This window comes from Capricornis sumatraensis, chromosome 9, assembly GCF_032405125.1.
Source record: "Capricornis sumatraensis isolate serow.1 chromosome 9, serow.2, whole genome shotgun sequence".
In the NCBI taxonomy this organism is placed as follows: Eukaryota; Metazoa; Chordata; class Mammalia; order Artiodactyla; family Bovidae; genus Capricornis; species Capricornis sumatraensis.
The window spans coordinates 100,231,877-100,249,363 of NC_091077.1; positions in this window are offsets into that span (position 1 = coordinate 100,231,877).

The following is a 17,487-nucleotide window of genomic DNA, read 5'->3' on the forward strand; positions in this document are numbered from 1 at the left end:
CTCCTCCATTGCAAGCTCTGAGCATATATATATATATATATATATATATATATATATATATATACACTTCATTTTGTTTATTTAACTTCTGAAAATTTAGTAAGATAATTTATGTTGGAATGACATCCCAATTATTTAACATAGCTGAGATAAGCTCTTCATTTTCCCATGCATTAGTTCTCATTGAGAACCATTACTTTTAATTTTGTTTTTTACATCACGTAGGATGACGGCAATAATATTCCCATAAGTGTGGCCAGCAATGCTGTGAAGACAAAGAAGCTGATTCTGTTGAAGCCAAACTGTTGGCTGGAAGGCAATTCCCCTGGGTAATAACTTTCAATATATCTCATTAGCTGATGTACCAAAGTCCAAGTTAGGTGTACAAAAGAATTGTTATTGAATCACTATATTCAAAAGTGAGCTGTATAAAAGCGTTTTGTGAAGAAGGCAGAAAACTGGGCAAAATTTAGCTCACATGATGATATAAATGTAACTGGGGCCAGTCATCACCAAGCTTTCAGTCAGCAGATTTCAAGCTTTAATGTTTATTGAATCCCTCAGAGGCTCCTATTAACAATTCAGAGCTCTTAGTTCCAACCCAGATAATCTGGTTCAACAGCTCAAAAATAGGCCAAGAAATAATATTTTTAACAAGCACTTCAGGTGATTCTGGTGGAGCCTAAATGAAAACTACACTTTGAGAAGCACTTATCTAAGTGAAGAGAGGAATCATGGTAGCACGTGCTTTAATATGATTGTTAGCCAATTATTTTTGTTTTAGAGATACAGACATGTTCTTAAGGAAATGTTTTCTCACCTTTAAAATTATTTAAGCCTAATGATATGATGGGAAGACTTTGACTCTTCTCTTTCATAAGCTAAGTGAAAGCACAGTCAAGGCGCTGCACGTCCTCATTTTTCCCTCCTTCACCTTCCTGAAATGAGACACATGATGAGTTCTGGCCATCACATGTCTTTTTGAAGAGTGTAGATAATAAGACTTTGTCTTGCACTGAATTTCAAGCCTCAGGGCTATTCGATGTCAACATGCAGCTACAACTTCAATTACTCTTTTGGAAAATATTGCTCCATCTCAAGGAAAATACCATAATGGAGGTTTCAGAGGATACATTTTGAGACTGAGAAAGCTACAGTGTCTAAAGTATGAGTAAATCATCTCTTGGCAGAAACAAGAATAACTGCTCCAAGGTCAGTGTTAAAGAAAGGTTCTACATGGCTAGAAGTTTTGATATAATTAACATACACAAGAGGCATTATTATCAAAAGCCATTTTTCAAGGAAAAAGACCAAATTTTCCTGAGAATTTCATAAGCATATTGATTCCTTACCATTTATTTTGTAGCCACAGATGTTTTAGTAGTATGTCACTTAGTGTGTGGTCTATAAAATTAAGAAGTTAAATAACTAAATATAAAATACTCCTCGAAACTGAATGTTAAATGAATTATATAGTTTACAAGTAAAATCCTCTAACAAACTACATTTTTACCATAGACTAATGATAGTCAGGAGGAGATAAAAGATCACCACACTATTACTATGGTAACTAAATGATTCATTAATCCTTTTTTTAATAGGTCACAGAATGTTATTCAAAACATTATAAGGAAATCATATTGGCCACTGTGATCATAGATTAATGACTATAATTGGTTAAAAATTTTTTTAAGTTGACAAATCTTCTAGTTTAACCTCTATTTTATAGATAAGTCAGTTAAAGTACATAGCAATTAACTAACATGTCTAAAGTTGTGGACTTAAGTTATAACGAAACTATACCCAGAATGAAAATAAATGGCTTTTTCCTACTATTAGTATTTTGTGGTAGGACAGTGCTCTCTGCCTATCAGCAGTTGTCTTCTTTTATATTCATATCATCTGCGGACCTATAACCCTAAGTAGGCAACAAACACAGAGACAAATGTTTAAAGTGATATGTAAAAAGGTCAGAAAGAGATTATCCGTCCAGGTTTTTGTTTACTGTGCAAATCATGACATTTATTCTGTGATATTTCATTATAATTAAATGGAAAAGTAATTATTGAATAGCATGCCAGTAGCTTTAATATTAACACTTGAAGCTAAAAGTTCTCAACTTCACAATAATTTAAAAATATGAGTTTTGTTTAATATAGAAATGTGAGGTTACATAAGAGGATGAACCTAATTTTTTTTCAGTCTGTTCTGAGAGCTAAAAACTAATCAAGTCTTATTAATTGTGAGCTTAATTACTACATGATCAATATTACAGGAGACAGAAAAAGATGGATGGTTTCATAAAGCCTGCTACTAGATTATTAATAGGTAGAAAAACAATATAGAGAAACTACTTGCAAAGAATGCAAAACATCACACAGTAAAATACTAAACATTTCATTCAGTTAATGTAAATAGGCATCTCAAGAGCAAAAAAATATAATTTTTAAAAATTTTATTTAATCAAATCTCTTATATCCATTCTCTCCTGGTTCTCTCTCTCTCTTTCTTAAGTCAGTACCTATATGTGTGGTCTCCTGAGAAACCCTGAAACCCTTCCAGGGAGTGTGGAGGTCAAAATAATTTTTATGTTCTTGAGAGATAATGGACATATAGCATTATATTAGTTTCAGTTGAGCTGTTTTAAATCCTAAAAGATGATGCTGTTAAAGTGCTACACCCAATATGCCAACAAATTTGGAAAACTCAGCAGTGACCACAGGACTGGAAATGGTCAGTTTCATTCCAATGCCAATGAAAGTTCAAAATACCACAAAATTGCACTCATTTCACAAGATAGCAAAATAACGCTCAAAATTCTCTAAGCTAGGCTTCAGCAGTACATGAACCAAGAACATCCAGACGTACAAGCTGGATTTAGAAAAGGCAGAGGAACCAGAGATCAAATTGCCAATATCCTTTGGATCATAGAAAAAACAGGGGAATTCCAGAAAAACATCTACTTCTCTTCACTGACTATGCTAAAGCCTTTAACTGTGTGGATCATAGCAAACTGGAAAATTCTTAGAGATGGGAATCCAAGACCACATTACCTGTTCCTTGAGAAATCTGTATGCAGATAAAGAATCTGCCTGCAATGCAGGAGACCCCAGTTAGATCCTTGGGTTGGGAGGATCCCCTGGAGAAGGGATAGGCTATCCATTCCAGTGTTCTTGAGCTTCTCTGGTGTCTCAGCTAGTGAAGAATCTGCTTGCAGTGTGGGAGACCTGGGTTCAATCCCTAGGTTGAGCAGATCCTCTGGAGAAGAGAAAGGCTACCCACTCCAATATTCTGGCCTGGAGAATTTCATGGGCTATACAGTCCATGGGGTAGCAAAGTGTTGGACACGACTGAGCGACTTACACTTAACCTGCTTCTTGAGAAATCTGTATGCAGGTAATGAAAAAACAGTTAGAACTGGACATGGAACAATGCAAAATTGGGAAAGGAGTATGTCAAGGCTGATTCTCCAGGCAAGAATACTGGAGTGGGTTGCCATGCCCTCTTCCAGGGGATCTTCCCAACACAGAGATCGAATTCACGTCTCTTTATGTCTTCTGTCTTAGCCGGCAGTTCTTTACCACTACTGCCACCTGGGAAGCCCATGATGTACATTACATCCCCATGAATTATTTCTTGTTCTGAAGTTTGTATCTTTGACCACCCGCCCCCACCTTGACCCATTTTGTCTACCATCTCACCATGTCTGGCAAGCATCAATCTGTTCTCCATACCTATGAGCTTAGACTTTGTTTTTGCTGTTGTTGTTAGATTCTACATATGTGAGATGATATTTTCCTTTCTCTAACTTATTTCATGTAGCATAATACCCTCAAGGTCCATTCATTGCACTGTAAATGCAGTTTTCATTCTTTTCTATGGCTGAAAAGGATTCCATTGTGTGTGTGTCTCATATCTTCTTTATCATTTCACCCATTGATAGGCATGTAGGTTATTTCCACAGATGATGCGGTGAACATAGAGGTGTGGGTATCAGTTCAGTTCAGTCACTCAGTTGTGTCCGACTCTTTGCGACCCCATGAATTGCAGCACGCCAGGCCTCCCTGTCCATCACCAACTCCCAGAGTTCACTCAGACTCACGTCCATCGAGTCCATGATGCCATCCACCCATCTCATCCTCAGTCATCCCCTTCTCCTCCTGCCCCCAATCCCTCCCAGCATCAGAGTCTTTTCCAATGAGTCAACTCTTCGCATGAAGTGGCCAAAGTACTGGAGTTTCAGCTTTAGCATCATTCCTTCCAAAGAAATCCCAGGGTTGATCTCCTTCAGAATGCACTGGTTGGATCTCCTTGCAGTCCAAGGGACTCTCAAGAGTCTTCTCCAACACCACAGTTCAAAAGCATCAATTCTTCGGCACTCAGCCTTCTTCACAGTCCAACTCTCACATCCATACATGACCACAGGAAAAACCATAGCCTTGACTAGATGGACCTTAGTCAGCAAAGTAATCTCTGCTTTTGAATATGCTATCTAGGTTGGTCATAACTTTTCTTCCAAGGAGTAAGCGTCTTTTAATTTCATGGCTGCAATCACCATCTGCAGTGATTCTGGAGCCCCCCAAAATAAAGTCTGACACTGTTTCCACTGTTTCCCCATCTATTTCCCATGAAGTGATGGGACCGGATGCCATGATTTTCATTTTCTGAATGTTGAGCTTTAAGCCATCTTTTTCACTCACCTCTTTCACTTTCATCAAGAGGCTTTTTAGCTCCTCTTCACTTTCTGCCATAAGGGTGGTGTCATCTGCATATCTGAAGTTATTGATATTTCTCCCGGCAATCGTGATTCCAGCTTGTGTTTTTTCCATATATCCTTTCAAATGAGTTATTTAGCTTTCTTTGAATAAATACCCAGAAGGGCAATTTCTTGATTAAATGGTAGTTCTATTGTTAGTTTTTTGAGGAATATCCATACTGTTTTCCATAGTGGCTGCATCAATATATCCCAACCAACAATAAACAATGGTTCCTTTTTCTCCACATCCTCACCACACTTGTTATTTCTTGTCCTTTTGATAACAGCCATTCTAACAGATGTGAGGAGATGTATCACTGTGGTTTTGATTTGCATATCCCTGATGATTAGTGATGTTGAGCATCTTTTCATCTACCTGCTGACCATCCATATATCTTCATTGGAAAAATGTCTATTCCACTCCCCAGCCCATTTTTAAACTAGACTGTTTGCTGTTGAATTGTATGAGATCTTTATATATTTTGGATATTAACACCTAAGCTGATACATGATTTGCAAACATCTTAGCAGATACATGATTTTTTTCCCATCTGGCAGGTTGTCCTTTGTTTTTGTTAATGATTTGCTGTGTAGAAGCTTTTTAGTTTGATGTAGCCCCACTTTTTCATTCTTGCTTTTGTTACTTTCCCTTTTGACTCAGATCCATAGAATCATCATCAGTATCACTGTCAAGGAGATTAATGCCTATGTTTTTGTCTCAAAATTTAGTTTCAGATCTTAGATTCAAGTCTTATTAACTCAATGGAGATATTTGATTTTTCCACCATATTGGCTTTTGTAAATAATGGTTGTAGATAAAATTTTCTGGCTGCTTAGAAATATTCAAGTCAGTAGCACCAAAGTACACCCAGAGAAATTTTTTTCTTCAGCTTCATGCACTCACAGAAAAGATGAAAAAGCCAGTTTCACTCAAGAATGTCTTTGATGAAACTATAAAAATTAACTCTTAACAATGCATGCTTCTGTTTTCAAGATTCTGTATGAGAAAAAATGGGAAGTGCACAGAACATTTGTGTGTGTATTGCAGTACAGTGGAATCTGCAAGAAAATCACTGTGTGGATTTTTTTTTTTTTTTCAGTTCAATAGGTCAGTCAAACTTTATTAGGGAAAGTAATACCACAAAAATGATAGGGATGTTTGATAGTGCTTACAGGGGATCATGAACAGGTCTTTTAAAAAAAAATTGTCTTCCAGTTTTACTGCAACACAAATGAAACAAAGCGCTGTGCAAGTTTAAGATGTACTGCACAATGATTTGACATTTAATAAGTTTAGTGATCATCCATCATCTCATATAAATACAAAATTAAAGAAATGGAAAAAGAATTCTTACCTTGTGGTGAGAACTCTTAGGATTCACTCTCTTAACAACATTCATATGTAATATGAAGCAGTGTTAATGATATTTATCATGTTATATTTACATCCTTAGCAATTATTTTACTGGAAGCTTGAGTTTTAAGTTATTTTCTTAATAGAACAATATATTTACTTGAGGAAATGGCTGACGGATAAACTATAGTTATTCAAACTCGGGTATTTGTCAGTCATTCTCTCACAAGTATATGATATGAGCTGTACCTTCAAGTAAAATAACTGACATTATTTACGGCCAATGATATCATTTGACCTTTCAAATCAAAATCAGAATTTTGGAAAACTAATATTCACCATTATTAGCTTGACTGCTTCCAAGTTTTTAAAGGCTATTCTGATGAGATCAGAAGTGATAAAAAGTATGATTTCATAAAGTACCGCATAAAGAAATGTGTCAATATTTGAAAGTTGTGAATATGCAGTGTGAGCCAATATTTTCCAGACAATTCCTCTAATTAGCTGTTATAAGGTCATTTATGGGGGGAAAGCCAGTCACAGTACAAGATGACTGATAGATTTTAATGTAACAACATATGAAATGTTTATCAATATACTTTCAGATTTCACATTGGAGCTAAACTTTAATAAACAACCCCTTGTTAAGGTTTGGTATGATATTGAAAAAGAATATCCAGAGTTATCTGAAAAGATGATTAAAGAAGTCCTTCCTTTTTTTAGCTCATGTCTGTGTGAGACAAGAATTTTTTAAGATACTTCAACCAAAACAAGATTGTTTTGAAAGCAGAAGCAGATATGAGCCTCCAGCTATCCTGTTAAGCCAGACATTGAAGAGATCTACAAACCTGTAAAACAGTGCCATTCTTTTCACAGTTATTTTTTAATTTGGAAAATATACATAAAAATGCAGTGTTTTTCATAAAAATACATAATCATAAAAACACAACATTTCTGTAGTGGCTGTGTTATTGATTTTTTTTTCTTTTTCTCTTTTGATTTTTTCTTTTTCTCTTTTTATTTTTTCTTTTTCTTTTTTATTTTTAATATAAATTTATTTATTTTAATTGGAGGTTAATTACTTTACAATATTGTGTTGGTTTTGCCATACAACAACATGAATCTGCCACAGGTATACACGTGTACTCAGCCATTAAAAAGAATACATTTGAATCAATTCTAATGAGGTGGATGAAACTGGAGCCGATTATACAGCGTGAAGTAAGCCAGAAAGAAAAACACCAAAACAGTATACTAATGCATATATATGGAATTTAGAAAGATGGTAACAATAACCCTGTATGTTATTGATATTTTAAATTAATTAAAATTAGTAACTTTAAAAATCCATTATGACTTCTAATATGGAAAATGTGAATAAAAAAATAAGCACAAGCACTCATGCTCAGAATAATTTTAAATAGTGTAATGGGGCCAGAGATGAAGCAACTTAGAAACAGTTGCTCTAAGTCTATATTTCCATCAGACACAAATTAATTGATTATAACAACTTCTTAAAATGGCCTCCCTTTTCCCACTGTCATCTACCCAGGCTGGCATCAGTGTGACATCTTGAATCCACATGTCTCACACTCCACCAGCTCGGAACCTCTCAATAACTGCTCTCTACCCTTGTAGGGAAAAGCTCCACCTCTGAGACGAGGTTTAAAAGTCCACCTTGACCCAGGGCCTGGAGACCTCTAATATTCACTGCAATCCTCATCTTCCACCACTAGCTGGGATGGCCTGCCCCAAACTCCCGTCCCTGTCTCTCTCCTGCCCGCAAAGCCATTGACCTGAAATATCCCTGCTTACCTCACCTACCACCCTCCTCACCTCCCCACAAGCATTCACCCGCTGCACTTCAGGACTTCGGTGAGCATCATCTACAGAAAGTCCTGTTGCTCCTAATGCCTGTGGAAGGAGAAAACTGGCTTGTTCCTTGTGCCTTTCTTGCTTCCTACTGTTTCTGCCATCGTACCTCTAACCCTGTAACCTACTGCACATGAACACACACATCAGCGGGTTCCCCCTAATTTAGGGGAAGGAAGATTTGCCATCCATATTTCCTTGAGTGGACTATGGTTTTCAGTTGCTGTTATTCTTGTGTAGCCATATATATATATAGTCATTTAGGTACAACCTTCAAGCCACAAAACTGCTCTGCTTTCACTGTATTCCCTTCTATAATCACAGTTCTGCTTCACCATCTGGCTCCCTGTTAGACTCTGATGTTCAGCAAATTTTTTAAAAATATACGCTTTTCTTAGGCTTTCCTATGCCAGTGGTCAAATTCTAATGTGCTAATATAACCATTCTTGTCCAGTTGGTATAGCATTATTGTTGCTTTTAGGGAAAGCACTGTTGAGTCTCCTCATTTAGTCAGAGGCAAAAGTCCAACCCTCTAATACTTATTTTTAAATTATTATTGATTTGCTACCTTTTTAACATGGGAGAAGTACTGAAGTATGTTTCTATCATTGCTTATATTGGTTGCATTACTGTATATAAGCATTAAATGGTGCTCTTATGTGTGTAGTGCATATGATGAGGAGGTTTGTCTGGGTGCTGTGAGCTTTGCAATGTGAGGGAGGCACCGCACATCTTCTCTGGAAAGCAGGTAATGATATTCTGTGCTTCAGAGTAAAATTTTGGTGAATTATATTCTTATTTCAGCATGTCAGTAGACTAGGTCAAACACAACATGAAAGGAGTTCAGAATAATGGTAAAACTAATGAGGAATGAAAAGAGAGTTTTGAAAGAAAAATTTAGCTGAATCATACTAATCAAGAAATGAATGGCATAAGCATGATTTCTTTTAATAAGTAAGTGTTTTAGAACTTGGAGTGCCCATATGAATAAAAAGCAAAACAAACAAACAATCTGATTAAAAAATGAGCAAAAGATGTGAATAGACATTTTACCAAAGAAATACACAGAAGGCCAATGACACATAAAAAGATGCTTAACATCACTAACCATCAGGAAAATGCAAATCAAAACCATAATGAGATATTATCTTACACCTGTTAGAAAGGCTAACATGAAAATGATAAGAAATAACAAGTGCTGGTGATGGTGTGGAGAAAAGGGAACCCTCAAGCACTGTCGGGAGGATTGCAAATCAGTGCAGCCACCGTGGAAGACTGAAGCCGAGCCTGAAACGGTTTCCTTCCTTTCTGTGAACAGAACTGATGAAGCCATTGAGTGGAGAGGCAGTGAGACAGCTAGGCGTACGCAGACCCTGTGTGTGTGTGTTAGTCGCTCAGTCGGGCCCGACTCTTTGCAACCCCATGGACTGAAGCCCACCAGGCTCCTCTGTCCATGAGATTTTCCAGGCAAGGATATTGGAGTGAGTTGCTATTTCCTTCTCCAGGGGATCTTCCCAACCCAGGGATCGAACCCGGGTCTCCTGCACTGCAGGCAGACCCTTTACCGACTGAGCTACAAGGGAAGGCCAGTTCCAAGTAATGGGTTAAACTTCCTCCTCCAAGTCTAAAAGAAGCCTTGCCCTAAGACATCCAGCGTAGAGGGGAGACTCAGCAGAAGGATGTGTGACGTAATTACAGGCTCCCTGAGCAAGAGTGAGGGAGAGAGCTAGAACAAAGCAAGAGAGAAAGAGGAGCAATCAGAGAAGCCTAGAAGCATAGAGCCATACGAGGAGTGTGACAGTGAGCGTATCATGCAAGTAGAAAACACTCTCATTATAGACATCATTGGAATCAGTTCAACAGATTTCCCAGTATATTTCCTTCCTGTTGGGTATGGGTAGAAATTATATGCATTTTATTGTACTAGGGACTGAAAATTCTCTCTCCCTTCAAGGGCCTGGCCAGAGGTCCACTATTTCAGGGAAATGCACAGTAGCAAAATCCATCTATCTCTGGAAGAAGGGAAGGAAAACTCTTGGTCTAAGATCTTGCATAAGTTTGCTATCACTGAGGGATGAGCTGAAATTCTCTTCCAACCAAGAAGCAGCATGCAGAGAAGACACAGACATCATTCCATGATGACTGCAGGATGACTGAGATAGCTAGACCCTTGATTTCCAGGCTCACAGCATCTAAGACTGAGGCTAAGCCAGGAAAAGAGAAGTCCGCTTGCATCCACTAGGAGCTTAGCACCTGGGAACAAGCAACACTTGTTTACTGCTGGGTCTGGGCACAACTAAGATGAGGCTACTATGTGTGGCTCAGGGTTTCCCTGGCAGCTCAGATGGTAAAGAATCCGACTGCAGTGCAGGAGAACCAGGTTCGATCCCTGGATTGGGACGATCTCCTGGAGGAGGGAATGCCAATACACTCCAATATTCTTGCCTGGAGAATTCCAAGGACAGAGGAGCCTGGCAGGCTACAGTCCATGGAGTCACAAAGAGTCAGACTCAACTGAGAAACTAAGCATGCGTGTGTGTGTGCACACACACACACGCACAAATACACGTGTGGCTCCAGCACAAAAGGACTGCAGCTGTCATGGAAGCAGGAACACTGAGAAAAGCTTTCTATTCCACAGGAAGCATAGTATGCAAAACAGAACAGCAGCTCTCCAGGGGGAGAATTTGAAGCCTGAGGAAATTCTAACAACTAAACCCAAATCCATCCTAAGCTGTGAACAGACTGCCTCAGTAGCTTGATTGAGGAGGAGGCAACCACATTTCTGTGTGAGACTGATTTGAGTTTTATTGTGTAAAATTTCTATGCTACACTGCTGCTGCTAAGTCACTTCAGTCGTGTCTGACTCTGTGCGACCCCATAGACGGCAGCCCACCAGGCTCCCCCGTCCCTGGGATTCTCCAGGCAAGAACACTGGAATGGGTTGCCATTTCCTTCTCCAATGCATGAAAGTGAAAAGTCAAAGTGAAGTCACTCAGTCATGTCCAATCCTCAGCGACCCCATGGACTACAGCCTACCAGGCTCCTCCATCCATGGGATTTTCCAGGCAGGAGTACTGGAGTGGGGTGCCATTGCCTTCTCCTTCTATGCTACACAGAGAAGGTAAAATATACTTTAAATTCCATCCAGGCAAATTTGAAATATTCTATCCTATATCTTAAACCCATTTTAAGGGCTTAAGAATAGTATAAATTTGCTTCAGAGTCATTCTGGTAAGTATTTTCATAAAAGAGAAGATAATTATATATACTCAAAATGTAAAAACCTATAGTCTATAACACATCATTTGTTGATCAATATTTCTGTCTGTGTTTTCATAGTAACCTTGAAGTTTTGCTTCTGAGAGTACTTTCTATTATTGGTGGCTCAGATGGTAAAGTGTCTGCCTGCAATGCGGGATACCTGGGTTCAATCCCTGGGTCGGAAAGATCCCCTGGAGAAGGAAATGGCAACCCACTTCAGTACTCTTGCCTAGAAAATTTCATGGATAGAGGAGCCTGGTAGTCTACAGTCCCTGGCATAGCAAAGAGACGAACACAACTGAGCGACTTCACTTTCACTCTGATTGTATGTGATTGTCTGAAGTTCCATGAGAATGGTGTTCCATCCATTATCATCACTGTTTTATCCCCAGCATCTAACACAGTGCCTGGCACTCAGAAAGCACACAATTGCAAGCAATGAATGCATGCGTGAAGCTATGTCGCTGACCTAAACACTCAGCAATGATTGATCTCATAACTAGTTTTGAAGTATAACTAATTTTGTAATAGCATCTCAATACAATTTCCTTATGTATAAAACTGAGCTGATCATCTTAAATTATTGGGCTTCCCTGTGGCTCAGTGGTAAAACTACCTTATGACCCAGCAATCCCACTGCTGGGCATACACACCGAGGAAACCAGAACTGAAAGAGACACATGTACCCCAATGTTCATCGCAGCACTGTTTATAATAGCCAGGACATGGAAACAACCTAGATGTCCATCAGCAGATGAATGGATAAGAAAGCTGTGGTACATATACACAATGGAGTATTACTCAGCTGTTCAAAAGAATACATTTGAATCAGTTCTGATGAGATGGATGAAACTGGAGCCGATTATACAGAGTGAAGTAAGCCAGAAAGAAAAACACCAATACAGTATACTAACACATATATATGGAATTTAGAAAGATGGCAAGGACGACCCTGTATGCAAGACAGCAAAAAAGACACAGATGTGTATAACAGAGTTTCGGTCTCAGAGGGAGAGGGAGAGGGTGGGATGATTTGGGAGAATGGCATTGTAACATGTATACTATCATGTAAGAATCGAATCGCCAGTCTATGTCCGACGCAGGATACAGCATGCTTGGGGCTGGTGCACGGTGATGACCCAGAGAGATGTTATGGGGAGGGAGGTGGGAGGGGGGTTCATGTTGGGGAATGCATGTACACCCGTGGTGGATTCATGTTAATGTATGGCAAAACCAATACAGTATTGTAAAGTAAAATAAAGTAAAAAAATAAAATAAAATAAAGAATCCACCTGCCAATGCAGGAGACAGGCTTTCAGTCCCTGATCCAGGAAGACCCCACATACTGCAGAGCAACTATGCCCAGGCACCACAGCTTTTGGACGTGTGCTCTACAGCCCAGGAGCTGAAGCTACTGAGGCGTACCTGCCCTAGAGCCCATGTTCCACAAGAGAAGCCCCTGCAATGAGAGGCCCACCCATCACAACTAGAGAGCAAGCCCTCAGTCCCCAAATGACTAAGCCCAGGACAGCCAACAATAAATATAGGAAAGAAGAAAAGAAAACCACCTTAAATTGTCAATCCAGTATGGAGCTGATAGCAAATACATTTTAAAAGTCTTATAGTAAGTCTGTTTTATATATGATGTAAAGTATTAATTGCAATCCATTTTTAAAGCATTTATTTCAGCATATGTGTGAAGGAATAATTTAGCGGTTTTATTTAAAAGCATTTAATTTTCTTCCACACAACAAAACCATTTCTTTTTGAATCTTGATAAATATATACAATGATAAAACCCATGAATGCAATATACATTCTTTGTCCTATAATAAGAAAAAGTACTTTCTGTACTGAATCACCAAGCCCTCCTTCATTAACTTCATCAAACATTTCGTCAACATTGGAAGTCTCTAATATTCACAATGCACTGATATTTATCATCCTAAAATACATTGAATGTTTAATACAAACCTATTTGTTTGTGGTGCCATGTTTGTTTCATGATGTGTGCACTGTAATTGTGTTGCCCTGTGTTAACACTTTCTTTACTTTCCTTACTATAATAAAGCTGAAATAAAACACTGCTTGTGGTCTGTTCTTTATCCCCTAACATATCACAGAGGATTGAAGCAGATCCTCTGTTTCCTATAGCAAGACTTTCCCATGATGTGGATTTCAGAGTCATATGCTCAGGAATTCAAGCACATTCACCCGTCCAAAGCTACCTGGTAGAGCTGCATTCCATGGGGTTGCAAAGAGTTGGACATAACTGGGTGACTGAACAGCACCTGGTAGCCAGAAGGAGAAGACAGATAAAAAAGGATATTGTGGAGACTGACTTTTATTCTAATTCACATTTCTGAGCCGTGTATTTTCTTTCTGAAACTGGTGGCTAAATCAGAAAGGCACCTGTGGTGCTCTCTTCAGTGACACCTTTGCTATTCTAGTGGTTAATACACTCTCCAAGACCAGTGAGTGAAACATGAAGTCCTAAATCAAAACAGCACCAGATACGTACTGCTACCGAAAACCTTAACCATGAAATGAATGGTATAACACTGGACAGACTTCATTACAATGGAGGCTTTGAAAACTGGCAGTTCCTAAAAGATATGGAAATTAGTTTGTGACACAGAGTTAATATAGTGGATGTTAAGCCTTCTTTCCGGCTCAGCAGTAAAGAATCTGTGTGCAACTCAGGAGCTGCAGGAAATGTAGGTTCGATTCCTGGATTGGAAAGATCTCCTTGAGAAGGGAATGGCAACCCACTCCAGTATTCTTGCCTGGAGAATTCTGTGGATGGAGGAGCCTGGTGAGCTACATTTCATAAGGTCACACAGAGCTGGACACAGCTGAAGCGACTTAGCACGCACAGCACGCACAAGCCTTCTTGCTATGCTCTTCATTTTACCTGACTCTTCTAGTAGCAATGCCTTTAATCAATGTTTCTATTTTGATCTATTTCTTTTGTTTTCCCTCTCAAAAGTTTAATTAAATGAACATTTTGTGATTCACCGTATTAATATATTGAAGAATAAAAACTATATGGTCATCTCAATAGATGCAGAAAAAGCTTTTGACAAAATTCAACACCCATTTACGATAAAAACTCTCCAAAATGCAGGCACAGAAGGAATCTACCTCAACATAATAAAGGCCATATACGATAAACCCACAGAAAACATTCTCAGTGGTGAAAAGTGGATAGCATTTCCTCTAATATCAGGAACAAGACACGGGTGCCCACCCTCACCATTATTCGACAGAGTTTCAGAAGTCCTAGCAACGGCAACCAGGCTTCCCTGTGACTCAGTAGTAAAGAATCCATCTGCCAGTGCAGGAGATATGGGTTCAATCCCTGGGTTAGAAAGATCCCCTGAAGAAGGAAACGGCAGCACACTCTAGTATTCTTGCCTGGACAATTCCATGGACAGAGGGGCCTGGCAGGCCACAGTTCCATGGGGTCATAAAGGAGTCAGACACAACTTAGAGACTAATTCAACAGCCAAGGCAATCAGAGAAGAAATAAAAATAAGAGAAACCCAAATTGGAAAAGAAGAAGTAGAACTGTCACTGTTTGCAGATGACACAACATTAAACACAGAAAATCCTAAAGATGCCACCAGAAAACTACTAGTGTGAATCAATGAATTCGGTAAAGTTGCAGGATATAAAATCAATGCACAGAAATTTCTTTCATTCCTCTACACTAACAACAAAAGATCAGAAAGGGAAATTAAGGAAATGATCCCATTTAGCATTGCAACAAAAAGAATAAAATACCTAGAAAGAAACCTGCTTAAGGAGGAAAAATCTTAGTTGGTGATGGAAAGGGAAGCCTAGCATGCTGCAGTCAATGGGTCACATAGAGTCAGACACGACTGAGCAACTGAACTGAACTGAAAAAGGCAAAAGACCTATACTCAGAAAACTATAAGATACTGATGAAATAAATCACAGATGACATAAACAGATGGAAAAATATACCATGTTCTTAAATTGGAAGAATTGATATTGTGAAAATTACTTTACTACCCAAAGCAACCTACAGATTCAGTGCAATCCCTGTCAAATTACCAATGCCATTCTTCATAAAATTAAAACAAAAAAACTTTTATAATTTGCATAGCAACACAAACTCCGGGAGTTAGTGATGGACAGGGAGGCCTGGCCATGCTGCAGTCCATGGGGTCGCAGAGTCGGATACAACTGAGCCACTGAACTGAACTGAACCACTTTGCTATACAGCAGAAATTGACACAACATTGTAAATCAACCATACTTCAATAAAATAAATCTAAATTTAAAAAGCCACAGTTCAAAATACTTCAATTTCACCACCATCAGAAAAGAAAGATATATGACCCAATTCGGAAAAGGCAATGGCACCCCACTCCAGTACTCTTGCCTGGAAAATCCCATGGACAGAGGAGCCTGATAGGCTGCAGTCCATGGGATCGCTACAAGCTGGACACGACTGAGCAACTTCACTTTCACTTCTCACTTTCTTGCATTGGAGAAGGAAATAGCAACCCACTCCAGTGTTCTTGCCTGGAGAATCCCAGGGATGGGGGAGCCTGGTGGGCTGCCATCTCTGGGGTTGCACAGAGTCGGACATGACTGAAGTGACTTAGCAGCAGCAGCAGCAGCAGCTGACCTAATTGAAACCATTATACTGAGGAAATCCATTGCTGAATGTTGTTACAAACAGATTTCTTGTCAATCTTTAGAAAAACATTCATTATCCATCTTTTGAAAGGTAATAAGGGGAGGGATACTTTGTAAGGGAACCAACAATGGGAGAAAATTTTACAACTAAAGACTAGAAACTGAAAGAATTCTCCCAAGTTCTAAAAATAATTAAGCTGATGGAGATATATGATTCTAGAAATTTTTATACTATAAATTTCGTATACTGTGAATTTTGTTTTTCTTTTTCATTTGTTCAGTTCAGTTCAGTCGCTCAGTCGTGTCCGACTCTTTGCGACCCCATGAATCGCAGCACATCAGGCCTCCCTGTCCATCACCAACACCCAGAGTTCACTCAGACTCACGTCCATCGAGTCAGTGATGCCATCCAGCCATCTCATCCTCTGTCGTCCCCTTCTCCTCCTTCCCCCAATCCCTCTCAGCATCAGAGTCTTTTCCATTGAGTCAACTCTTCACATCAGGTGGCCAAAGTACTGGAGTTTCAGCTTCAGCATCATTCCTTCCAAAGCAATCCCAGGGCTGATCTCCTTTAGAATGGACTGGTTGGATCTCCTTGCAGTCCAAGGGACCCTCAAGAGTCTTCTCCAACACCACAGTTCAAAAGCATCAATTCTTTGGAGGGACCCTAAATGAAGTATTTGATTTTAATCAAACAGTTAAAACAGTCAAATGATGTAACTGATTTCATTTCCTTCCAAACTTGGCTAATGATTGGACTAAATTGCTCTTTATCAAGTCAAAATGCATTCAGTCTTTATGCCCAGTTTTCTCTTCCTAATAAAGATCTGCTTATTTAGCAGCTCTGAAAATGGTAGCCAGAAGCAAAGAAAAGTTTAAACTCATGCCTTCTTTGATAGTGTGCAGAAGATATAAAATACTGGCTTTTCACTAATGAAGTTCTGCTATATAGCCAGCTATGTGAAAAGGAGTGTTCCAGTTTAACAAATATTCTGGTTAACTTAGAAAATTATCACGAACAAATATACACTGAACTTTAAATCAATATTAAGGGGTCTTTATTTTGTTTTTAAACTCAGGAAACTATTTTATCTACATAAACTTTATTTTTCACAAAACAATATACTGGAAGATCTCAATGATGGTTTAATTTTCTTGCCATTTTCCATCATGTAGTTAAAGCATGGGAAATTATATTTAGTGTTTTATAATAATCTAATGGAATTAAATCTGAAAAAATTACTGAATCACTTTGCTGCACACTTGAAACTAACAATATTGTAAATCAACTATATTTCAAATATGTTTTTCCAGTATACTGCTAAATGAATTACTATATACCTTTTTAATCTCACAGCTTTCCTGCTTTATCCTTATGACTACTGTTTTGGATATTTAATTTTCAATCTGTGCAAAATTGATACTTGTACCTGAACTTACACTTCATACTGTATTGGGTTCAAATTATAAGAAAACTATAACATTAAGTTTAGTTTAGCAAGAAGTTAAGCAAGCTCAGGTGACATTTATTATACCAAGTCTTACACATAAGTACTCTAGTTGAATTGAT